Raw genomic sequence first — 27,179 nt, 5'->3', positions numbered from 1 at the left:
ATAGGACAGCTGTAGAGACAGGAAATGTGAGGAAGACATTTGGGACGCACGCTTGAACTGCTGGGCCAGTGGCGCCCCCTCACCACACATTTTTAAAGAAAATCAATCATTCTTGTGTGTTTGGTTTGGTCCACACAGAGCTTTCTTTTACTTCCCGTCCTCATGTGATACTTATTTGAGGTCATTTTTTTTTTTTTTTTTGCCAAGCCAGGAACATTGCTGTGTTGCCAAGTAGGAGAAAGCTGTTGGAAGAAAACAACATCACAAGGTACCCAGATTTGTTGCATGGTTCGCTATAAACTTTTAAACATTTACATTCAGACATGGGGTGGTTTAAAAGTTATCTGTCGGGTTTAGTATCGCCTATATTCAAATCTGAAAATCAGCAAACTTCACCTTTAAAAGCACATTGTGACAATATTCTTGCTTGAACATCTTTAATATCTAAAACCTGTGAAGCTATTCCAGCTAATGCTACATCAAGCATAAAGACTTGACACTGTTAGCATGAAAGTTTCCAAACTGCACCCTTACAAACTCCCTTCCAAAGCAAAAATGTACATTTGGTATTGATATTGCCATCTTTTGGTATTCCTGCTCAAAACTGCTCATGTATCTGGTGAATGTGAAGTTAGTGCTAGCTGCTGTTCAATTCAGCTTAGCTGCCACTTGGCTAACTTACCTAACACACTAGGCAACATGAGTTTACAGCTGGCTTGGATTATGAATTTGTTGTTGCTATCAACTCTTTTGAGAAAATATAGAGCTAACATTCCATCCCTTTAACAGAGGGCTAGCTAAAAAGTAAGCTAACAAAGGCTATGCTGTTTGTGGCATAGAAACATAGCTCATAGTTTTAACATGTTTTGATGTTTTTAAATGAAACGAGGTACTTCAAGTTGGCAACAAACTTTCATTTAACTGACCCATGGCTTTAGCATTTTAGCATATGATTAAATGTAATTGATAAATGCTGCTACTGGGTGAAGTTTGGCCTTTGATATGGGCAAATCTTTCTTAAGCCTCTGCTGATTACTTTGCAAACCTGTTTGGTTGAGAAAGAATATACTGTAACATTATATGGTAATTTTTTTCAAATGTTGTGCTGTGCTAGTGATTCAGTGTGTACATTCAAAACATTAACTTTAAGTAATATACTTCTATCTATACCCTTAAATCATGACTTTGTTTGTTCACTTTGTCAAAAGTCAGATATTGCTGATGATTGAGGAGTGACATAAGATTCTGACATAAGATCCACCATCCCTTGTTCTGATCCCCTTTCTGAATTGTTGCACGTTTTTGTAAGGATGGGACAAAAGGAAACAGTCCACGCAGCTGAGTGTTTGTGTTGGAGGGGGAGGTTTGATCAGTCTGAAGTGTTGGAAACAGAAGTATCAGCGCCTAATCTTCTTTACCAGCTGCCATCTGTTTTGACAGTCACAGTTTCTATTCCCCAAAAGGAATTGTCATGTGGCCTTTCTATCGCCTCCCCGCCTGTTTCCTCTCTGTCTCACTCCCTGTAGACTGCATTTTTGTCTTCAAAACCCACGCTTGTATTTTTTTTTTCCTTTTTGATGCTCATCTTTCATGCCAATCAAGGTTCCGCTCTCTTGGCTGGATTCCTTTGCCAAGTCCTTTTGTCCAAGCTTCCTTCCTCCCAGTAATCTGTGTATACCATAACACAGTGGTTTTATCACTGTTTAAATACAGCTGTCACGTGAGCCCCTCAAAAAACGCCAGCTTACGTTCCCTCTGATATCCTGCTGCACCAAATAAGGCAGTCAAAGTTTGTACACTTTGGCAGACCTTTATCTTATTGTCTGTCAGTTGAAACTTTGTCAACAGGATATGGGGTAAGAAGCCTTATCTTTTCTTACAGCAGTTTTTTTAAAGTTATGCAACATAATAAAGATAAACATGTCTTGTTAGCCAGGCTTCAGGAAAATACCCCTCGAGCCTTTTTCTAGTTTGCTTTGTCATTTCAGTCCAAGTTGGTGTTCAAATATGCTGATTAAAACAAAGAACCCTCAAGCCATGTTCATTGTATGAAAAAAATGGCTTCTTTGGCTAATAAGTACAACAGTTCTTATATATTTGTCTGCTAAGTATAAAACTAGATGTGAACATCCTAGCTTAGCTTACCTTAGTTTAGCCTATCTTAATTTAAGATGAGGAGCATTTCAAAACACACTTCAGCCAAGAAACACATGGGCTAGTTGTTTCTTATCACTTACCTCAAAGCTTAGCCCAGCTAACTACACTAGGCTAATGGCTAGCTGGCTTTGACCTAATGTTTACCAGGAAAAAACAAGATTGGAATCAGTCTACCCCTTTTATCCCTACAAAGAAGTCAAGTGACAGCATTTGAAATATTAGTCTGTGGTATAGGGCTTTTTTAACCCTACATTTGAAGGTCTCTTGTAGCGACTAGCTAAAATAAGCTTAGTTTAGCACACAGAAAAAAAATGAAATAGGATTAAGAAATACTTCAATTCCATAACACTCTGTTACCAACAAATTTTTCAAATACATTTGTTTTCTTGTTGAATTTTTTTTTTTTTCCAAACTAAGATACCAAAGTAAGCTGGACTTAGGATATGAGCATATTACTTGACTTTCTTTCCACTACAGGGTTTCTAAAGTAAGAAAGTTTATACAATAGTTGACTTTTGCAATAAAGTTATGTGTGACAATAAAGGTTAATAGCTTAGATCAGCATTAAGATAGCATGTAAAGGGTAAACAGTGTAGAAACGATTAATCCTACAATTATGGATGATTTATCAAGATGTAAAGCAGTAAGCTGCATTGGTATTTGTTTCCAAAATTTGTCGAGAGTTTCCAGTAGTAAAAAAAAAAAAAAAAAAAAAGTGTAGTAACTATTGTCGCCAGTAGGATAAGGCAGGGTAGTGTAGTCATAAGAGGTATCAATGTACTCATCCAAAGCCAAGAATACCGATTAGGATGGGTTATTAAAAAAACAAAAACAAAAACAAAAAAACCTCAAGCTAATCCACGACTTTTCGTTTAATTTCATGTCAGGTAAGCAAATAAGAAAGCATCATGTATTCCATATTACCCTGTTTGGTTTTTAAAACAACAGGTGGCTCTTTCACGTGTATCGTACTTCAAACTTATATTTATCCAGAACAGAGAGATACCAACACATGTTGAACCGTTTGACACACACACGATTTTCAGATTAATGTCACTTGGTTACAAAAATAACGAAATTCATAATAATAATAATAATAATAATAATAATAATAATAATTATTATTATTATTATTATTATTATTATTATTATTATTATTATTATTATTATTAACTCTTATTATAGTGAGTGTGTTGTAACCATTCTTGCTGCCAATAAAATATGGACCGTCAACATCTGAGAAATGTGTTTGGCTGGAACAGATAAGCTAAATTTTACGAACAATAGATGTATAGTTTTTCCGTTTTCCAACAAATGATCCAATACCCATAAGTATCTTAAAAGAAAAAGAAATGAACATATGTTTTCATTACACTGTACCCAGAGGAGCCCTAAAACTGCAGCCATACTGAAGTCAGCTGGACTTCCTCTCCGGATGTCATCTATTTGTGCAGCAGTCAAGGGACTTAAGCCTCGATTAATCCTTAATACTCTGATCAGCCGATCCTTTCAACTCTTGGCAGGTTTGCAAAGGAAGCGTCATGTCTACCCAGCTGCCGTCTCTTAAATCCTGTTTGGAGTGTGTTTGTTGTTGTCTGGCCTCCTGTCGATGCTGCCTCGAATCTTCTACGCCAGAATCCCATTTAAAGGAATAATGACAGGATTAGGTTGATCAGAGAGTCTTCAGAAAGACTTTGTCTTTATTCAACACATTTCTCCATATCCTACATGAGGTTTTAAGAGTGTGAATGTCAGACGGTTCTTTTTGGTTTGTTGCCAGATTTTCCAGAGTTACACTAAAGTGATAATTATGTTCCTACCTTAATGAGCTAGGGGAGCCCCATCTGCGTCGAGCTCCCCTGTATTGTGGAACATTTTGTACCTGACACGCCACCTGCCTGGTGCACAGCCGCTTCAAGAGCGTGTCCAGTTTTCCATCATAAGCATGTAGCATGGTGGCTTACGCAGATGTCGTCATCGCTGCCGTCTGAACGGGACTTTAAAAACAGCAACAGGCAGCGGAAGGGAGAGAGGAAGGAGGCAGAATAAATTGGGCTGCTTTATCCCAGAGGTCCAATCAGAGAAGATCGGTTTTATTTATAGACAGCCTGCATGCAGCTGTTGTTTTTTGTGTTTTTTCCCCCAGCAAATATTAAATATGTTCATCTTAGACGTTGAGCAGCTGTAAGACCTTTCATCCCACTACTCACCTTTGTGTGACCAATTTTTTTTTACTTTTTATTATTTTTACAACCATAAATCTGTACAGCACACCATAAAAATTACTTTAAGTAAAAATGTAGCTTCATTGCTTTATAAGTATGGACACATTTTTTTCTACCATTCCAAGCAAAAGACTTGAGCCCTAAAAATTATCATGTCTTAGGCTAAGCTAACAAGCTAAAGTTTTGTTTTCCCATCTTTATAGCTTTTATGCTTGGCTACGTTGGTTGTTTTACCTTGACATATTTTTAGCTTCAGTGCTAGGTTAAGCTACCTGGAAGCTCTATTGTCTGAATCTTCAATTGTAATTAAATCACCATTTTCCGCCATCTTTGCTAAGCCAAGCTAACAGGCTGTAGTTTTATCCCCTCTTATGCCAGGCTAAACTCCCTGGCACTTGTCAGTCCCTTGTTGTTGGCTTTTATGCTAGGCTAAGCTACATGGCAGGAGTCTCAGTTTCACCGGTTTTAAATTTTCATCTTTGGCCAAACAAATAGACAGTAGTTTTAAGCTTTTATGCTAGCCTAGGCTAGTTGGTTAAATGTGTTTGAGGCTCTATCTTTGGCCAAGCTAACTTGCTATAGTTTTATAATCTTTTTGGCATGCTAAGCTAAACTAAGTGGCTATAGTTGTATCCCTTTTTCCATTTTCTATGCTAGGCTAAGCTACCTGGAAGTAGTTTCATTAAGTTTTTCATGACATATTACCATTCTTTGACCCTGGCAAAGCTAACTAGCAGTGGTTTCTTTACCTTTTTTTCCCATCTTCTGTGCTACGCTAAGCAAACAGGAAGGAGAGTTATTGTAACATGTTTTTAACTTCAGTTCCAGGCCAAGCTAACTTCATATCAACCTGTCTCCAGTTCTTATGCTAGGCTAGGCTAACTGGCCACAGTTTCCTCTTCTTATCAAATTCCTAACAAAGAAACAGTTGTCCCAGATCCAGCACACTTTTCATCAACTTGCTGCAGTGTAGAGTGGTGAAGTTTTTGAAGTTAGGCAGATTGCTCTTCTCTTCAACAGCTGATTCTTTTAAACTTCTGAGCCAATGACATCAGAACCCCAGTAACATTACATAACAGTTGTTGTCTGGGACCTGACCAGTGGCTTAGACAATTGTGTTGTCTCCATTCCTCCTCCAAAGTTATTTTAATGGACCACACATCCTCAGCTAAAGCTCAAGGACACAGTCTTCCTCCCGGGAGGAGCTTTAGTTCCAGATGGTTCCTCCATAATGAAACAGAATTTAATCAACGCCATCCAACGGTTTATTTTCAGCTCAAGTTTAAATTCAAAGTGACGCTCCACAAGGTCAATCAGAGCCCAACGCTGAATGGCGGATACACTAAGAATGGATCACAGACGCTAATAGCACCATGAGTTGGGCAGTGACTGCAGCTGCTAAATGCTCTACCTCAGGGTTTGATTTGCAGAGCGTATCAGTAACCAAGAGTGAAATGAAGAAAAAAAAAAACTGTCCATGAAGTTCATTAGGACATTTTGCTTGTTTTGTGTCTGCACCTCTTCTTTCTGCTGTGTGCAGCTGAACATTTTCACTGACTACAAATTTCACTGTTTATTAAAACCCCCTCCCAGGAGCAGGCCAGCAGTTTCATCCCCTTAAGTATAAATTACACAGATCAGAGACCTGAATAACAACCCAGACCTCTTGTTAGAAAACTCTTCCTGTGTCTCCTCATGCTGAGTTGGACTTATGACTGTTGAAGAGGGGGTCAGTCAAATCACCATGGAAATGTTTTCATGGAGGGCCAGGGGCTAATCTCATGAGGTGTGTGACCTGACCTCTAGGCCATGCTACCTCTCCCCATAAAGAGTAAAAAAAGAGACATATTTTGCATACTTCTTTGTTGGTAGTTTAACAAAGTGGGGTTAAAATGCTACTCTACGGAAGCCCAAAAAGGTCACTATTAATTATACAGTTTATTTTCTGTTTCCCTGAAATAACATGCCAATTTAATTTTCTTGAGATTTTGACTCATTTGTTCATTATTTGGAAAACACAAAGCTTATTTCCCTGTGATAGAGAGATAATTTTCTGGTGATGTAAAAAATCAAATCTATCTTAGCCAGAAGATGCGTGCCAATCTTCGCTTGAGCTTCGTGACTTCACTTACCTCAGTCGTGTGGGCAGCAGCGGATGTGCAGCTTGGCACATCATCTTCTGGCTAATGATAACAATCATCCAACGGAACTGACTTTTAGATCTCCAGAATTGATACTGTCATCTTAAGATATCCAAGCTTCATTTTCTCAAGGCCAGAAAAATAAATTGAGATCTAGAAAGATCTAGAGATCTAGATTTTGAGAAAACAGGGAAAATAAATTGTGTTCAATCATGACCTTTAAGGGCTTCCATACTTATCATCATTTATGCAAACATATTTGATACAACCCATGTAAAGGTCATTGCCTCGACTGCTAAAGCCTGGCTGTGTCCCTTGGACTTGCAACTTTTGGCAAAAAAGTTTGGGTGAAACTGACCACTAAAGGCCATTTAGCGGGCAATAATATAATAAAAATCAATTGTTTACTTTAGGTAAAAGCCTGTTTGTTTCCCTTTAAATTGGTACCACATTTGTCAGGAACATGCATTTCTGGGGTGAGCAGCAGAGCTGAGTATGTGGGTTGAGCCCATGAAAAAATTGCTTGATCTTCTCTGTCAATCTGAAACTTCTTACATTACCAAGGTAGAACTCCTGGACGAGGGCTTCTTTGGAAAGGGGAGCTGTTTGAGAGAAAGAAAGCATCATCAACCATTTATAGCCAATTTTTTTTCAGAGTTGTACGGCATATGATTTTATCAGTTGAGTCCCTCTGAATCATGTAATGTATTTTTTTTTTTTTTTTTTTTTTTAGAAAATAGTATTTTCATGACTGTCAACAGTGGGGGGGGGGGGGGGGGGGGGGTCTACAGACTTGAATGATTTAAGAATTATCGATATAATTTGGGGAAAAAAAACAGAAGAAATTTATGAAAATTGCTTATTTCCAGAACGATTTGCATCTATGACTGTAGCTGTGTTTCCATTACACCTAGAATTGCGCAAAACGTAAAAATCCCAATAAAAAATGGTGATGGAAACGCCACATTTTCAAAAAACCTCTCAAATGTCAATAAAAAGGTTTTACACTTTCATGAGGTGGTTTTTCAAAAGTTTCATTATCGAAGTTTCTCGCAAAAGTGCAATGGAAACACCTTTTTTGCAAAAATGTCACGTTGTCATAAAAAGGCACCTCCATCACCTCCTTGTACGTGTCCACTGCCACGGAAACAGACTCTGGCAGGACGGCTGTGAGCGGGCCAGAGAGCAGCAGGAGGGAGGGGTGGAGGTCTGTGTGCATGGGTGAGAGTATGTGAGCTGGAGATGATGATCTTCATTCAGTGTTTTGTTCCTGCCTGTTTCGAGTTAGCGTGATCACGGCCGACTGTTTGAGCAGTGAATAAAAACACTAATGTTCAAGAATCGGCATCATCATGAGTGCAGCATCTGGACGGACGTTATGTTTTACTTTACTCAAGTTGTAATGGAAACACCAGCAAGGCAATATTGTTCTTTAGTGAAACTTCAGAAATATCGCTTTTATTTTGCGAAAAAGTGTAATGGAAACCCAGATATTGTCTTCCACCAGAAGTAGCAGGAAGCAGTTATGCCATGTGACAGGAACCACTTGTAAACTATTTTTTTATAAACCAGAATCTTTGTCTAAGTTGTCTAGTAGCATATGAGTGGAAAAAGTTGCATTAGTAACGTTAGTTTTTTTTATTATGAGTAGAAAATGACAGTGAAACACCTCAGCAACAGTTGTTGGTGGGGCAAAACGGGTTAAGCTGATTTTAAACACTTTTTTCTTGATCAACAACTTCTAACTAAGCTTCCACTTACCCTTTCATAACATCATATCGAAACACTGTTAAAACACTGCTACTGGGATCTATCACAGAAGAAAAAGGGAAGGTGAGCTCTACCTAACCAAACACTTTAAATGATGAATGATTGAGGAGAGTAACACAAAGCTCCAATAATGCACTTCACTAATAGGATTGTATTCGACCAAAAACAATCCCCTGACCTCAACAGATTACTCAACAAGCCACAACAGAATCTATAAACATGTTTCCTGCATTCCTATAGTAACTTAACCTGTTTGTGTGTTAGAATAAAAAACAACTGAGGACATGAGATTCACAAATAAAATCCCAGTTGCACTTTATCCTGGTTTAACCCCCACTGTTGGTCATTCACAGCCATATGGGGATGAAAACAGTCAGTTGCTGAAATATCTCAGCGTGTGTTTAACGACTTGGATGGCATTTGGTGCGCACGTTAAAAGTACGGAGAGCAACATTGTTGTCTTTAACGATCCAATATGTTGGCATTTAGGGTTTGTAGCTGAAAGTCTTGACAGCTGTTGGATGGATTACTTTTCAATTTGCTGCTGCTCTATGAGCATTGAACTTCTTTGACATCTTATCAACCCTTCAGTGAATCCAATAGTTTGGATTTCTTTTTTCTTGTGACTTGCACATGTTTTTTTCACTTACTACTACTAGGAGAGTAAGTGGAGTAGTAGTAGCACATCAGAAAACACTTTCCCGTGTTGTTTTTGATGAGGTGTTGGGTGCTGCTGATCTGGCTTCAGGAAATCTGTGTGCCGTTCCAAGAGAGGAAGCAAAGCAGCAGAAATGAATCAATCTTGGCGCGTCCTAGCTCACACATCATTTCAGAACCCTGGAGTGACTCATGGTTTGTTTCATGTTTGATTACAGATATTTTAAGCTCGGTCACACAGAGGCAAGAGGAGTTATCACCACACAGGAAGGAACTTATTTCTCCACTGAGCAAAACCAACGCAGAGCACAAATGATCAAGTTTCCATCTCTCATGGGCTTACAGAGATTGTTGTCCCCGATTTAACAACATAGATGACGCTGTTTCTGAGTTATGGACATTATTAACCATGATCAGTTCTGAGCAACATTTTCAGAGGCACAGTCTCTCTTTTTTATGTGGAAAACTATTCCCTCTGAGGCAGAGCAGAGATGAAGAAGTGGAAAATATGAGCGGTATAATCACAGGAACGATGATCCATGACTATGAAAAGATGACACTCACACATCATCGCACGTGACCACGACCACGTTGGAGCTGAGTGCCGTCTTTCTTGCAAGTCTCCACGCACTGAAGCAACAGAAACCAATCTCAATGTGATTTTCTCCAAAGTTAGTCGCAAAAATAGAAACAACGTCAAAACTTCATCAACAGAGTAAGCTAGAGGGGCTGATTTCCAATGCATCACATTTAGCACTAACGCATGCAGCATTAGTATCGCTGTGAAACCCTCTGGCATCTCAGAATGATATTTGATTCTGTTGAAGTGCTGTGGAAAGCAAAATAAAGGCAGAAGCTTGGGCCAGAAAACAGATTCAGGTTTGTGTAGTAGGTCTAACGTGACACTGATGTGTTACAGCCCCAATTCTGTAATCACAGGAAACAAGATTTTGAACACGGAAAACCTCAAGTGAAGATAGGAGTGAGAAATGACATGCTCCATTTATCTCTCTTTGCTTTGTTTCTTGTGACCTGGTTGCAAAATACATTGCAAATCTGGAAATTGTCAAGCTTCGGATAAAAAAATGTGCAGATTAGAATGAGGAAACATCAACATGTTTGGTTGAAGTCGGTGCACTCTGTTTGCAGTGGAGGGAAACATCTGTCACTTCTGATCCACTTTAACACTTGAGTGTTTAACCCCGCGCTATTTGCCTCTGTGCCATTGAAGCAGTGCCAGCAACAGTTCACCTTGGAAGGTGAAGTCAAACTCATCTCCTTCGTTTGCCGCGTGTTTCCGGATTATCCTCGGGACACAGCTTGGAATAAACGGGGAGCCGGAACTGAATCACAGGAGGATCAAATCCGTACAGGAAAGAAGCAGTCAGACAGTCGTACCGGGTGGTTAGTTTTTCAGTGAGCACATGTTGCCACTGTCCGGGAACATTTTAACGTCTGAAACTGTCTTTAAATAGAGCTGTTCACAGGCATAAAAGAATTTATTAAAGGAATAAATAGCAGCTGATAAAAATGATGGCAAACAGTAACAGTTTAGTAATATTACTATTGTATTATTTTAAAATTGTTTTTGCTTCAAACAATTTGCAAACTGTAATTAACCATGTGTCCACTGAGGTGGACATCATTATCATAAAAATACCTTTTTCACACAATTCAATTCATTTATAAATTAAGTTCATTCTGTTTAATATTAAATACTCAGGCACATGAAGTCCACTGGAGTGGACCTGTCTATATAAAAATATATATTTAAATATATATATATATATATATATATATATATATATATATATATATATATATATATATATATATATATATATATATATATATATATATACACACATATATACATTATATATATATATATATATATATATATATATATATATATATATATATATATATATATATATATATATATATATATATATATATATATATATATATACACACATATATACATTTATATATATATATATATATATATATATATATATATATATATATATATATATATATATATATATATATTTCAATGTTTTTAAGAAAAATAATATCATTTAAAGGCAGGGTTGGCAGTCCTGAAAAACTAGCATGAATTTGAATGTAGCATCTTGTAGGCACAGGAGGAGGACAAGAGGGGGACGGGATTTGATTGGTTTAACAGATTGGATCCTAATTGATGTGATTGGCTGATGTTTTCCTGGGTTTTAGCGGACATTATTCGCTCTCATTTAAGAACACATCATGTCTTGCTTGCCATCGGGACATATAAATCATTTTAACCAGTATAACAAAAAGTGTATCTAAATCAAACTACATATTATACCTTTAAAGAAGGGAATCATAACCCAGGCTTTCTTATTAAATGCATCATAGGATTAAAGCCGCCTCGTTGCCCTTCTGAAAAAAAAGGTTGTATTTTCCAAAGTGATTTTGAAAATGTAAAAACCTTCATTCTCAGTACCCCACTCATAGGTAAGATTGGTTTGCTAAGATAATTAAAGGTGCACACACATTCCCCTCATGTTCCAAGAGGCACAATGTAACCCAAGTCTGTTCATTCAGCAGCACTGCATTGTCCCTGATAGTGTGAGAACATAACCTACAATAGCATGACACAGAATCAAAGACCCACAACCCTTTACGTGCTTCACATACACACAAAGCCTCCATGTTCCAATCAATACATGATTTACACATGGATTATGTTTGCTGCACTGCATCTGCAGGTGTTTGCCACATGAATGATTTATCCATTTTCTTTCTCGTGGTTATGTAACAGCGTAACACTGACCAGACACTCTTTCAGCCTTTTCTGCTTTTCATCTCTGACTTCTTATTTAGTCAATAGTTAATGTGAGAAATGAAGCGAAGGTCTGTCTAAGAAAATCAGACATCGATAACATTACGTAGTAAACCGTAATAAGCTTAGCTGTCTATTTATAAAGGTGTTTAAATCTGGTTTGTTCACCAAAATGAAGAACAAGGGGCTTTTGGTGAAAAGCATGTAACCTGGCCTGATTGTTAATGTAATAATGAGCCAGCTAAGATTCTGAGCTGTGCATAAGAAATACTTTTGTTCTTTTCCACAGGAAAGCCAAATAATGGCCTCCAGCCACAGTTGGACCTCGCAGGAGTAATCGTTTCTATATGCAGGATATTGAAATATAAACAGCAGTTACATAATGTGCAGGTGAGATGCATCTGGCTAAGATCTCCTCCAGTAACACAAAAGCTCCCCTCTACAAAGAGAGAAATATTTTGGCAGGTAGTCTCAATCCAATCTCTCTTGTATTAAGTTTATCTTCCATCCCTAAGAACCTGGTGACGGATGGCATTGGATGAGCAAAAGGGGGTTTCAGCGGTTTCCATCTTGGCAGTGAGTCATACATCTGCAAACTCCCCAAGGATTAATGTGTCAGCCAAGTCCGACAAGTTCAAGCAGGAGCCAGGGGAAGAAACCACTGGCTTGGGTAAGCACACCGTGACAACTGAGGACAAAAACTGGGAGTCAGGTGCAGAGAAAAGGTGTTTGCAGTTCAGGTGGTCATGCACAGTAAGTCTGATCAGTGGAGGTAAACAAATCTAGTAAAGGCTAATCCAGAAAACTCCGAATCCAAGATAAACAGGCGAACAAACACGATTAGCAACAGACTGGAGAGCTTAAACACACTGGGTGACTTTAACAACCTGGCAGAGGGGTATATACTGAATAAACACAGGCTGGGATAATGGCTAAAAAGGCAAAAAACAAAAAACAGGCAGTGAGCATGAAACAGATGCAAACATAATATTACACACACTGCTTTTTAAAAATTGTCTCTCCGACATTAGCAAAAACAACCAGTCATATTTAATATATTGTAAAAGGATAAATGCAATTTAACAGTGAAATAGTAAAATAGGGTACAACTGGGGGTATAACAAATAGGCTACTCATTATATAAAATAATGAATAAACCAAAAAAGACTTCATTTTTACTTTTATGGTCACATGATTGTTTAATGTTTTTTTTTTTTTTTTTTTTTAATAAATTAATTATTTATTACAACTACGCTAAAAGCTTTCAAACCAGAAGCAGTTTGGCCATTGTTCTGAAAACAAAAACTGAGAAAACAGCACCCCCTACCGTTGGTCTGATAATTCAAACAATGTGCTTTGTTTTGTTTTGTTTTTCAGCAAATACATTTTAACTGTAAACAAAACACAAACCAGTCCTGTTTATAACACTTTACATCAGATTTTTCAGACAAATTATGATACCACTGAAAAAATAAATAAATTGATAAATAAATAAAACTCACTCATTCCAGTAGGTGGCCGTAACACACCCAAAACTGTCAACCTCAAGAAACAGAAAAAGAAGACAAACAGCATTAGCACTGTGCACTGTTGGAAACAGTTTTTGGCGTAGACTGACCAGGTGCATATTGAGAAATTTTAAAGTTACCAAAACTTCACTTTAGTGATGTTTACGTATTTCTGGGTGATAATCTGCCCTCCTTCACTCTTGCTAGCATGAACACCTACAAAGCTAAAGATCGCTGTGTATACATGTGGCTGGGTTAATACGGCTGCTATTTGAGAAATGAAGGGCATCAATCATCAATTTAAAGGTGGGTGAGAGGATTCATTCTTCCAGAAGTCCTGACACTGAAAATAAACTCTCCCCTTGACTCACCAAAGACTATTGAGAAGTGCCCGTCTGTTACAAGGGCTGTGAGGAGTTTGAAAGTGATCTTTTAAAAGCCTCCCTTCTAAATACATGCCTGAATGTAATCCACACTTTAAAATGAAATTATCAGCTTATTTTAAATTGTTACTTCTTAGCTTCCAGATCAGGTCATCCAGGACCTGACTGATTTATGGCACGTCTAGGTCTCTGTGACAACACCACACCGGCTGAAGAATTTTAGTAGTGAGAAGAGATAAAACACAGAGATCTGTGTTTTTCCCTGCTGAAAACAATTTCTGTGACTAATTTTGTTGTGATGGTGGACACAGGAGCCTAACTGTCAGACAGAAAAAGGACAGAAGAGCAGAAGGAAGCTAAACAGGACAGTGATACAGCCCAAGCTAAAGGCTAATTAGCCTAATAGTATTTTATTGAGAGTCTATGGATAAAATGAAGAGTGAGGTTATGTTAGCTCTGCTTGGTAGATGACTGGCAGGACATAGCTAACCAGGATTCACTAACATTATACATTACAGACATGTATTAGAGCACCAGACTGCTGCACTAAATATAAACAGCTACTAAACTACAAACTCACAGCGTTTACTTGTCATCACGTTAGCCTAAAGATATGTAGCCGGCTGCTACAACGGTTGCTTGATGTCATGTTTCAAACCGTAGCTCTACGTAACTGAACTGTCACTTACCTCAGTGCGTTGTACCCAGTAAAAAGTTGTCTTCAACAAAGAAATTTTGTTTTGATCTGATCTCCATTTAATTACAAAACAAACACACGCCTCACTGACAGTAATTTACGACAGTGCGCGGAGACTCCAGGCCACAAGGTGGCGAGGGAGTGCAGTCAAAACAGATACGCCTTTTAGCATCTTTAAAAAACGGTAAAATTATTATTTAGCTGCTGGTTGCCAGTTTCCTGTTGGTATTAATAAGTTACTGCTGCATAGGTTAAAGGACGCTCTCAAACCTGAGCAAGAATGGGTGAAAAACAGGTTTTTAAGGACAAGGAACTGAAATGACCGAGCTTCTCCAATGACACACTTTCCTCTATTTAAATACAGTCTCTCTAAAATGTTTATACTCCTTGCTTATGCATTTTCCATCTACACCATGCAATCACTGGATCTACATTTTCTGTACATCTAACAAACTTCTCTTATTTCAGAGTTGTAGACTATTCATTTTCTTCGAAAGGAAATTTTCTGGGTTACATAAAAAACAAAAACAGTGCATACCATGCGGATAAGCACGGAGTTAAAATGGAAAACACACTGTTGGATCTTCACTGCAGCTTATAGCAGCATCAAGTAATGTCTGCTTGACTCCAAAACAAACTCACAGCAAGCAATCCTTGAAATACCTCGGCCCCCTTTCAGGGTTTTTATGAGGTGAAGTCCTCAGCAGGTTTTCAAGAAGCACCAACGAGTCCGTAAGACTCACACAGACAAAGTAGGCGTCAAAAATCTGATTTGGCGACACAGTGGGTGAAGTTATGAATCTGTTGAGACAGGCCACAGTCTGACACGCGGATGAGTTGTTTCCTTTCTGCTTTCTGTTTTGCCACATCATTCAGAGTGGGTGCCTTCAGGGTCAGGGTTTGGGTGAGATATGATGTTGTCATGCGGGATCAGTGGGTGACACATCAACAGCTGTTGGCCCTTGCCCACATCCTCTGATTGCTAATTCTTAAATGGAGCGTTTATGGGCTATCAGCTAAACATGTGTTACTAATGTGGTGTGAAAACCAGCTAGAAGTGGAGGTGTGGGGTGAGGAAAGTGACAGGATGTTGTTAAGTTTGTTGAGGTAGAATGTGAGTTTAAGACGGGCTGGGTCATGTTGGGACACAACATAAGTCAGAGTGACACCAAACTTGGTTAAATCAGTTCTTCTTCCCCTTCATGAAAAACAAAAAAAGATGCAGTCTGTTGTCTGGTGACCTGTTCAAGAATGTTTTTTCCAAATGTGGCAGGGCAACTTCTCCATGATGGTTTTGGCTAGCTACCAAGATTATTAAGCGAAAGCGCCTTTAGTTTTCGTCTTGAGGTAAAGGCTGGGTTATGCTTCCCACACAAACCTGACGTATGGAAATGAGACACGTCAAATCAGCGCAAGAACACGTGGCTTTCATACTTTTTAACACTGTGTTGTGTCTGTTCCCAAACCCCAGGGGGCAGTGTATCAAAAACGCATGTCTACCACAGGACTAAACTGGAGTAGAAGAAGTTGTTTACACTATTTACGACACTTTTTGCCACCAGTTCCCCCTTTCCTCTGAGTGTGGCAGCATTTTCACACCAGGAAATTGATGTTCACACGGTTGTCTCAGTGATCTCTGAATGATGAATCATATGCCATTTTTTTTTGTAATAATAAAATTATTGATTAAGACAGCAGACATTTTTTGAACCAGGCTGTAAATAATTTAATTTTTGCTTTGAAAATGCCTTTTTTTGGCTTGGTGTGTTTGTGACTTCTGGTACTTCCGGAGCCAGCCTCAAGTGGACACTCTAGGAACAGCATATTTTAGCACTTCCGCATTATCTCATATACTTAGACTGGAGGTTGCTGCTTGTGCAGGATGTGGAAATCTTCCACTTGAAAAGGACAGCGCGAGAGGGCAAAGCTGCTAAAATGATGTCATGCATCTGGACAAAGTTGTGTGGATGCTTCAAGCATAAACCAAGGGAAAGTGCCCAGCCCCCCTTTTCCCTTGAACAAGAAGCTATTCCTGGGCCAGGTAGCATGATGGAGCATGACACAAGCGGAGGACAGATAACGATGCAGCACTTTCTTGTTTTATGAGGATGGTTGTCTATCTGTCCTCGGTGAAAACATTTTTTTAAATGGTTTGATGTTTAGAGTTTTTACTAAACACTGTTTTTCTGACATTTCTGACCCTCACCCCTGACAACCATCCCATATAACAAAAAAGACAAACTAATCAAAATCTAAACCAAACTAGAAAACCAGCTTTGTATCTATTAAAAACTGAAATTTAAAACAGAAAGCCATAAATGAATGATAGATAGCCATAAATGAATGATAGATAGATAGATAGATAGATAGATAGATAGATAGATAGATAGATAGATAGATAGATAGATAGATAGATAGATAGATAGATAGATAGATAGATAGATGGTTGATAATAAAAACTTAAGAGAAATACTAAACTCTAATAACCTTGCAGGGAAGCTCTTATCTGGTGTCAGTGGTTTCGATGTCTGAGCCACTGGTGTCACATCTTTAATGATGTCATACAACTGCATCAGTTACATCGTTCCACGCTGTCCCTTTCTTATCATATGAGATAGAAAAATGATTACGCCAGTGTTGACTGCTTCTTAGTGGGTGTTTGTGAGTTGTAGGAGTCGGGTGCATCTCAAAGTGAGTCATATTTCAGCTACATCCCCTCATGTCTTAGTTTTAGATGTTGAATCTTATACTGCTGCCTTTAGCTGATAAAGTTTTGGAAGAACTTTGCAATTGACTGGGGTTTGTTTAGGGCTGCAACTAATGATTGTTTTTGCTGTCAGCTAATGTATGGATTAACATTTTCAGATGGTTTCATTCCTCTGAAACTACCAAAACATAAAATGTATTCATCCTAAAATGCAAATCAAGTTACAACCAAGGGGCAACATCCAGTTAGTAAGAATAGAATAGTAGAATAGAATAGAATAGAATAGAATAGAATAGAATAGAATAGAATAGAATAGAATAGAATAGAACTTTATTGTCATTATAACAAGTACAACATAATTGAAGTCACAGCAGCAATCAAGAGAACAAAAGTAAGAAAGTGTATAGAAAGTGCAAAAAGGTCCATAAGAAAATAGATGATGACAGCTTGTCCATCATTCTCCAGTTCAGCCAGCCTCCACCTCCACAGGGTCCAGGACTGAGCTTCTTCAGTCATGCTCCATCTCTGTCTCCAGTATCCTGTCTGCTCACAGCAGGTGAAGTTCTTCCAGTGTGGTGTTGGTGTTTGGTGTTAGCTCTGTTAGCCATGTCTGTAAATAGCATGATGCTACTCTGCCCTCTTGTATTCCCTCTGTTGCTGGGTTAGCATGGCTGGCTCATTCATGTTATTGGAGATAGATCTTGCGTTCCTATTAACAATGGATGGAAGGACAGGTCCATGTCGTCACTTCTTAGCTCACACCTGAGAACCAGCACGTCGTCCTCACCTCCTTCTCTTCACTTGTGAGAAACATCAGGCCTTACACTAGTTAGCATTGACATGCTACAGGTTGCTAACAGCTGAGTTCACATGTAAATAATGCAGCCATGGTTACATGTAGGATCTCCAGACGAACACAGGAGCAAAAGTAGTAAAAATATCGCTGAAGCCACAAAAAGTTTGGTGTCCATGACCAATAAATGAGCCACACAAAGTAATGATCCACTCCAAATACAAAGATTATGAAAAAGAGACAAAAAAAAAAAAAGATTAAGGTTTCATTACTAATGAAGCCTATGTGGAGGTGCTAGAAGTTGCTGTTCATTGAGAATCTGCTTGAAGCTGGCTGCAGAAAGACCCAAAGTCATGTACACACCCAGCCATAAAAACTGACTTTTGTGGCATTAAAAACAAGTTTATAGCCTGGTTCAAAAAACGGCACAGGTCTGAAACACTGATTTCACTATCAGCACACACTGTACGGTGAGTACATTTTTTCTTACTCTGAGATTTAGAAGTTATTAGAGTCATTTGATTGTCGAATTAGAGACACAGCTCAGGTAACATGAATGACGGGCACCCTGTAGTTGTTAAAAAGAAAACTCACAGCCAGCCATCTTTTATACAGTCTATGGTTACATCTAGCTTAATTGTGTCTAGTGCTGTCTTATTGCGAGATGAGATTAGGAATATCTGCTTTATTGTATTGTGTAATTCAATGTCTAGGAGTGGCTGGAGGTTATTCTAAAGGGTTCAGAACAGACGGGTTAATCTCTGCTTTGCAGGTTCATGTTCAGTCAATTCAGGTGATGAGAGAGGTTGCTCGGTGAACAAGTCAAGCAGGGTAAAAGCAAAATCAATGTGCATCTACGAGCCAAAATAATCCGATTTCAACATTTTTTTTTAATTCCATACACCCAGTCAATAGAAATACATAAATAACCAATGAAAACAACTTTATTTAAGAATGCCAAACTGGCTTTTGTTTGTTTCGACAGCTTTGTCGTCCTTAAGCCAGTGGCATTTAATTTTTGTTCAAAGCATACTTTTGGTTCTTGAATCTTCTGTTGTACAACAGTCCGGGAAATTATTCAAAACACACAACGTCATAAATTTAAGCTGATGATGCTTTTCAGATGTGTTTAATTTTTGATCTCTTTGTTGATTCCAGCTCCTTCAGGCTGAAACCTACACTGAACTCAGTCCAGTTACATCACTAGCAGAAAACACACGCAGATGCAGGAGATGGAGGAGGATTTTGGAAAATACACAACTGCATTTTGGTTTGTCTCTGTGGCTGTTAAAAGCATCTCATTGTCATGAAGCAGTTTAAATGGTTAGTGGTTGGACAAAGGCAGAATAACTGTCTCTGTATCTCCAGTCGAGACCACAGGAGCCTTGTGATGATAAATGAGCTTTTTCCACTCTATGACTGGTTTTACTTCATTGAGATCTCCTCCTGTTTCAGACACTGCACCCCACACACTTAGATGGTGGTTTGAAAAATTGCAGGTATACGAGGACGAGCAGCTGTCTCTGGTTCCCCGCTGTCTGCCGCTGTGAGTCTCTTTAAAAATGTGGAGGCATTATTAATGTTTTGTGGCACAAGTTTGGATCGTGTGCAAGATTTAGCATGTGTGAGCCAATCATCAGGATCAAGTGAGGTGAACTATTTATAACTGACATAGCAGCCAAAAGCATCTGCTGTGTTTGAGCTCTTTTCTTTCTCCCTGAAATCAAACTTGTGAAGCATATTGTTTATTTTTAAGATGTTCCCCTGTGTTGGATCGCCACAAATCAATAGATACCAGTCCAACGTTATGCTTTGCATTCACTGCAGTCACCATGGCTGCATGTGTTGTGCCTCCCTCTTGAGTCAACTTCTTGCCAAATATCATTGGACCCGTTTTCACCAAACTGTCCAACATGGCTCAGTAGAGTTTGGTACAGGTTGGATCAGTAAAGCTTGATCCTGTTTGCATTTCCACAGCCAACCAGACTCTTCTTAGATGGGGGCATGTAAAGCAGATGCGGTTAGCCACATCAGCTATGTAATAGCGTGATGGTAAAGCAGCACGGCATAGTGTACCCTGCTAATAAATCTGACGACAGAAGGCAACACAGTTGTTTTGACAGCAATTTCACACTGTTTGGTGACAACGTTTTCAAACAAAAAGACAATTTTCTGCATGGAGTCGAATGGAGATTTAAACATGGTAGGGTTAAGTGTTATTTTTTTATTACTGCTGTCACACAAGAAATGACAATTCTTTCGACCAATCAACAGACTGCAGTGTTTCTAGTTCCACCTTCTGGGGTCAGGTTGGTATGTCTGGTACTCCAACAGGGTACCAACAAGTGGGATGGTACAGGCTGGTAATTTAGGGATCTGTCCCAGTTTTAGTCAGAGGAAACGCCACAAAATGCGGGCAGTACCAAGGCGAACCGAACTGAACCACTTGGTGGAAACCGGGGTTAATCTAACCTGACACACCAGGCGAAATGGAAATATTCCACTAGTCCATCTGGGTAGCAGCTCTTTGGATTTGTTGTCAGGGGCAGGACCTTCAAAAAAGTCAACAGCTGGTGATTGGACGATCGTTCTGATTGACACACTCACCACAGACCAATCCACATTACGTACCTTATGTGCGCTGCTGCTGAGACACAATAAACAAACAACTACAGGAACACAAGAAACAGCTGTGATAATGGTGTTAGACGACTGCTGCCGTTTTTGCAAAGTTAACTTCGGAATCAAAGAAACGCTGACAGTACAAAAGTCATAATGTCACGTCTGCTCGTCACTCCCGCTGCTCCCGCCTCTCTTCCCTGATTGGGCCGGTTACTTTAGCCAAGTGAATTCGTTCGTCACTGGAGCCTGGCGAGATAGATCTGCAGGATTTCTGAAACTGAATCAGGCAGGTCCATCTGCTCTGCAAGGTTAGGGTTAATCTGTTCCACAGAACAATCCTTAGAGGGCACGCTCAGCTGTGTTCAGCCCCCCTTATTATAGGAACATTGAACAAGTTTAATTTTAATGATTTACAATGTTTGCAGACATGGTCTTCTTCCAAGCAGATCAGTGTATGTCACTCTGGTCATACCATTCTACCTAGAAACACCTTGCAATGTAATCTCTAAAAATGTGGGGAAAACAATTATACTTTGGTGGAGGGTGGGAGGATATAGCCCAAAATTAGCCCAGTGATTCTGTGGTGTGTATCCAGCTTGAAATAAGTGCTTCTTTGCAATAAATCTTATACCATTGGAAACCTTTTGTATTTCCCTGTTAAATGAGGCCACGTTTGTAAGGAACATTGGTTTCTGTTACTATCCTTCTACTTTTACGTGACCTTTACATCAACCAAAATAAAAACTACCAAACAGCACTTTTTACCCTCTGACAGTTTTCTAAAAGGCTACAGGAGTGTTGGAGTTAAAGTTTCCCAAACCTGCATGAGTGGGACCACCTTATTTTCAGGTCTGAGGCCCCTTCAACAGAACTTTCTTTCACTGACTCGGGCTGTGACTGAACAGCACAGTTATTTTCCAATTGGCACAGTGCTTGTCTGTTTGCTGAAATGGCTCATTATACAGCAGCGTGTGTGTACATGCACACAAATCAAGCTGTCACGGCTCATTCACTCTGTAGAGGAGGTGTCAGTTTTTACCCATTTTCTCACCTGGCGTTATGAAAATGTGCTTTTTATCTGACTTGGAATAAAATGCATGCCTTTTTGTTTTTGAAAGACTATTTCGAGTAGATGTGTTATAAAGAGCTTTTTTTGTTGTGTTTCGTGATGTTCTATGTATTTAGGGATAAAATTGGTTTCTGATAAATATAGAGACAGATATATGAATAGCCTGTGCACCCAGAAAGTACACACGCCCCAACCTTTCTCTTTTTATCGCAAATGTCAAGGGAACACCTCGTTGCAGATTCACCTAATCTCGCTAAACCTAAACAGGAACACACATCCTCCCCTCGCCCACAGACCTGTTACCTAATACCACCCTCTTAATGTCAGTTTGTTCTGCCAGGTTCTGAATGTGAGACCTTTCTCAGCTCAGAGATAAACACTTCAACAAAGGTACACTGGGCTGAGGGTGAAGTGACACGTCAAGTTGTGACCAGCTTTGAGTTTGTCATGTTTTTTTTCCCTTGTTGAAGAAGAAAATGTTCTACCTCTCCTGAACCCTACCGTTATTAACTGGATGCTAAAAAAATCAGTAGAGACTCTGAACATGGTTTTGTTGTCAAGTGTATCTCTGCAACTTATATAAGTCAACAAAACAACCCAGATGACATTAATTTTTTCTGTCTACTTTGCCTAAGGTATGAGAACAAGTCTGTACTTCAAAGCTGTACCTGATGATTATTTTCCTGGAAACCGTGTAGTCATGGAAACCTTTTTTCTTATTTTTTTATTTTGGGAGTCACTGCGCCTGGCCAAGAAATACTTACAGTACTCAGACTCCAAATTTGTAACAAGGGAGAGGTATTAAAACCAGTTTCTACTGAAGGCAGGGTATGTAGTCATGGAAATATTAAGCAACATCCAGGAACTAGATTCTGGATTGGTGTTTTTTCTTCTTAACCCCTGTATAGGAAAAGTGTAGAAACAAACCTCTGTATCACTGTAGAAACATGGCAGTGCAGTATGGTGGCTGCCAAGGAAAGGGGACCAACTCCTTAAAATGGAATAAAAATGGAGGCTCATTTTGAATTAACAAGAAAAAAAAGCATTATATTGCATTACAACGGAGTCTGTTATGTGAAATACTGCTGTATATTCCACACTGTACCTTTAAGGGCCTAGTTAAGTAAAATTTTCAAACCTGAAAATCAATAACATCACCTGTCCACAATTCAAAAATAAAATGCACGAGCAATTGTTTTAGGGGAGAAAAAATCTGTTGACCTCATTACTGCATTGATGCTGTTGCTGTGAGACGAGCAACCTTCTTTCACTAACGAGCTGTGGTAAGCGCACCGGAAGGATATCTTGTCAGTCAGGAGTTCAGTGTTGAAACTGTAAGGGTTAAAGCCAGTTAGCTAATAAAACAAGGTGACATAGGTCAGTAAAATTACTTTTTGGCCAAGTTAAATAACACATCATCAACAAGGTACCAGTTCTGTCAAAAACACGTTTTGGTTCATCTTGTTTCACCAACAAAAAACGACTTGTCAAAGTCTGTCATGTTTTAAACAATAGCGCTACATCACTACAAATAATACATTAGCCAATTGCTTTGCATCCTGAAAAGTAAACTGTAAGCCTGGGTAGGTCAAGTCTACTTTAAAAAGCTTAGTAAACCAGTTGCCTTAAAAAGGAAGCAAGTAATGAAACATGAAAACTTGTGTTGACTGAAAAATCTTATTATTTCTATTTTTATAATTTATTTTTGGAAGGAAGCTAATTTTGATGTTTCTATTCTAACTGTTGATTTAAATGAAGCTTAGTGAAAGTTCAGTCAGGAAGACTGGATGCTCACACTCTTCTGTTCCTTCACTCACTCTTTCCCACTTCTCTCTATTAGCTGACCGGAGGTGTTTCAACTTTTCTCTCTATCCAATCACATCGTCTCCACCTCAATCGTGAGCCAATAGTCTCATAGCTGTCAAAGTTTAAATGCCGTCTCTTCCAGTGGCGTTTTCTCCCGGAGGCCAAGGGAAGCCATGCTTCCTCTCTTTTTTTAGACTGTAGCTGTGATTTAATGAAAATATTCCTTTTTAACAGTTTCGATTCTTCTTCTGTGTTTTGTCACCGTCATCTCTTCCTTATTCCTCTCCTCTAGTTATCGAGCATTTTACAATGTGTAAAACAGCGCCCTCGTAAATGGTGGCGAATGCGTGGTGAAAATACGATACTGCACGCTGTTGTCCGCAAGGAAGCCAAGCCGAGTTGGCGTCCCTTGGTGAAAAAAAACAAGAATGATTAACCAATCAGATGAGGCCGTGGTCATGACACTGCTCATCTGTGATTGACCAAGACTGTGCCAAGGGAAGCCACCCTGTCTTTGGCCTCAAAACCAATCAAATCACAGTTTCGTCATCCTCGAGCCACTGAATGAAATCAGGGAGGTTAGCACATTAGCAGTGTTCATGAAGCGGCCGGTTGTGTGTTTAAGTGGGCGGTTGAATTAATTAATACGATGTTTAAGCTAAGTCAAGAGGACAATGTACGTGTGTGAATGAGTGAGTGAGGGTGGGAGAGCTAAAGGGTGTGTGTCGGTGTTCGAAGTAAGTAAAACGAGCGCTCTCTGGGCACTCTAACAGGTCCGTTACATGAAATAGCGATACAAACTGCAACAAAGCCTTTTATGTACCCCACTCCCTAAAAAAAATACAGATAACAGGCTTTGTCTCACTTGGCTTCCTCAAAAAAAATCTCCACGCCATGCCACTGGTCTCTTCTGCTTGTCAGCTGTTTTTCAGACTCACGTCACAACCCTCCTCTTTCCGGGCACCTCCAGTCTCCTTGCTCAGTTCCTAACCCAGTCCTCACCAAATTTTTGAGATCCACCCTTCTCAAGACTCTCACCACCACCACCAGTGTCTAGACTCCATCAGAGGATATTCATAATTCATAATTCATAACACCATTGCACCCCTACATTTATTATTTTGCTTAACGCTTGACAGGGTCTTACAGCCAAACTTTTCTTTGCATTTATTCATTGAATCTTTTCATAGCCCTTTCTGGTGTGTAAGTCTTTCCTGATTGAAATTTAACTTATCTGTCTTTTTACACAATATTGACAAAACCTTTACTCAAATGGTTAAATAATTCCTTTAGTTATACTTAGAGGCTTGAAAATTAAAAAACCTGTTCATGAGCGACTTAATTTGTGCTTCTGACTCAGCATAATAAAAGTATGAAAACACTTAACATATTACTCATACAAAAGTCATCTTTTTGTATCTCTTTTTAATGTAAAATAACTCGAATAGATCATCCGACACTCTTATGACGGATAAACTCAAGTTTAATTTTATTGAAAGATTATTCTTTTCTATTCCTGTAATTTTAGACCAAAGGCCTCATCCAGAGAAAATGTTTTTCTCAAGTCCAGGTTAGTCCCCTGGCTGTTCCAGTCATTGTTGTCATCCCACACTTCAGTTTGTGTTTATGAAGCAGTTAATCCATGCACGAATCCAGCCTCCTCTCAGTGCGTCAATAGGGCATTAATAGCACTGGGAGGCTCAAGTGATGTGTAATAACCGCTGCTAATCTACTCATCCTGCTCATATCTCTGCTCCGTGGCACATTATCAGAGGCGGGCTGCACATGTGGATGCACACTCACATCAGCTTTGTTTGACAGCAGTATAATAATCTCAGTGAAGTTCTTGATGTGACTTGTACACAATGTAATCCTCACAATGTCCATAAATAGACTGCTGATATCTGTTTGAGGCAGAACAACATGCTTCATAGTTTGTAGTTCTGGGAGAAACAGGCTTTCATTACTCTGAGGCATGGTGTGAATCTAAATTCCTGAATCTATTTTTACACTGGATCAATAGAACTGTGTTGATCAAAAGCAGATGGTGTTGTTAGTGTCGGATGTGGGAAGGATGGTTAATGGAGTGGTATGCTGCACGTGCTGAACAGATGTTTATACAAGCGAAACGCTCAAAGTATAAGCCTTGTTGTATTTTTCAGGTCAAGTAGGAAAACAATTTTGGTTTTCATTTAACAGCAACATTTTCTGTCACTCTCGCTCTTATGCTCAGCTTTCCCTAGGCAGTGACTCACTCCTGCCGTTCCTTTAGCCCCTGACTTTCCATTAGTCTCTTAGCAACCAGGGCTTGATCCCTCAGGCAAACTCCTCATCTCCTTTTTGGCTGAGGTAAAATAAGAAACAGAAACCAGAGATGGGTAACAATGTCCCTCATCCTGCTCTCTGCTGTCCAGCGTGTAACCTCTATTTAAAGAAAACATTCGAATGTGGAGCCTGTACTCAGTGTCTGACTTTCACTGTGGGAGATCCCATTCAGTGGTTGACATTTTCGCCATTCAGGACTCAGCAGGCTTGGGTTGAAGCAGGAAATACACTCTTTAAGCAAGAGCAGGGATTAGTCCATAATGGAAATCATGCACAATTTCGCTCATAGCTCTGTTACTGTCACCATTCACTGAGTAGATTTCTCACTTCCTGCACCAGGACATCCAATAAGTTGTCCTGGGCCATGCTGGCAGACAAGATAATTGCCTTGGGTTATCCAGACTTTTTTTTCAAAGAGGGCCAAATTTATTTAAAAAAGCAACAAACAAACAAACAAACAAAACAGAAACAAGAAAACAAAACAACAAAGGGCAAAATTGGTAACCGTGAAAGTAGCATGCTCTATTTGTCAGCTATTTAACTTGCTGATTTTTTTGTGTGCCATCATTACAGACCTATGAAATCAACCTCACCTGTGCCTCAATCATCTCTTAAAACCAGATGTTGAATGGTCAGTGCAGTGTTACGTGCTGCATAATTGTTAGCAAATTGCCAGAAAAATCTCGTCTTTATGGTGGCCAGGTTGGTGATTGTCATACGTATGTATTTTCTCAGTGGTTTAAATTCTAACTCACCGTGCACACAAAATGACGAAAAATTGATTTTAATGAAATGTATTAGCCAGCTGGTTCCATGTGAATGTTTTAGGTTGTCTGAAAGCAATAATTTCAAGTTCCGCTTCGAAAACCTTAAAACTATTGTTTTCAACTTACATAATACATTAACATGAAACCAGTTAACATAATAGATTTAATTAAAGTCAATTTATCAGTTTTGGAGTCTGTCAGTATAGACAGGGGATTACTAATGCCCCGTTTCCACCAAATGTTTGGGATCAGTTTAGGGGTGGGCGATATAGCCGCAAAATTATATCACGATATTTTAAGGAAATTTGCGATGATGAAATTTATGAGGGTATAGGGAAAAAAGAGAACAGCTTATTATTAGTGGTTGCTGCTTCTGAATAACAGCATTTTTATTGCACACACAGAATGGAAGCCACTTTTCCAATCATTTCCTACTACTACACAAGCTTGAAATGTAAACATTTTAAGTAGGTCAGATCCAGAGGGAATCTGACGTTTTGGAAGGGGAAAGTAAATCTTGGAGGTGAAAAACTTCATTATTTTTTACGACACATCATATTCTGTCTATAAGGACACCAACAGAAAGGAGAAGAAATGGACTGAAGATGCTGAAGTTTAAGGGCCAGATGAGCTTGACATGCTAATTAATCACCATGAAAGTTTGTTGTCATGGGTGGGATTTCTGCAGGAACACGTGGTTCTTCTGTGATCTCTGGTATCGA

General features: G+C 39.1%; 1 long non-coding RNA gene across 2 annotated transcripts; it reads left to right on the top strand.

Annotated features, from left to right (window-relative positions):
- Window positions 1–102: 102 nt before the first annotated feature.
- LOC141805897 (uncharacterized) lies at window positions 103–19,235 on the top strand. 2 transcript variants are annotated; one of them, XR_012599742.1, is made up of 4 exons: window positions 103–268; window positions 12,070–12,170; window positions 12,296–12,450; window positions 19,027–19,235. It is a non-coding gene; the product is annotated as an uncharacterized LOC141805897 (long non-coding RNA). The 2 variants fall into 2 exon arrangements; XR_012599743.1 differs by having other exon boundaries at window positions 12,277–12,450.
- Window positions 19,236–27,179: the final 7,944 nt, after the last annotated feature.

Source organism: Halichoeres trimaculatus, unplaced genomic scaffold (assembly GCF_033239565.1).
Source record: "Halichoeres trimaculatus isolate MK-OKI-2021-1 unplaced genomic scaffold, fHalTri1.1 fHalTri1_scaffold_16, whole genome shotgun sequence".
Taxonomy (NCBI): domain Eukaryota; kingdom Metazoa; phylum Chordata; class Actinopteri; order Labriformes; family Labridae; genus Halichoeres; species Halichoeres trimaculatus.
The sequence above is the reverse complement of the archived record's forward strand: the minus strand, read 5'-3'. Positions and strand labels throughout refer to the sequence as shown.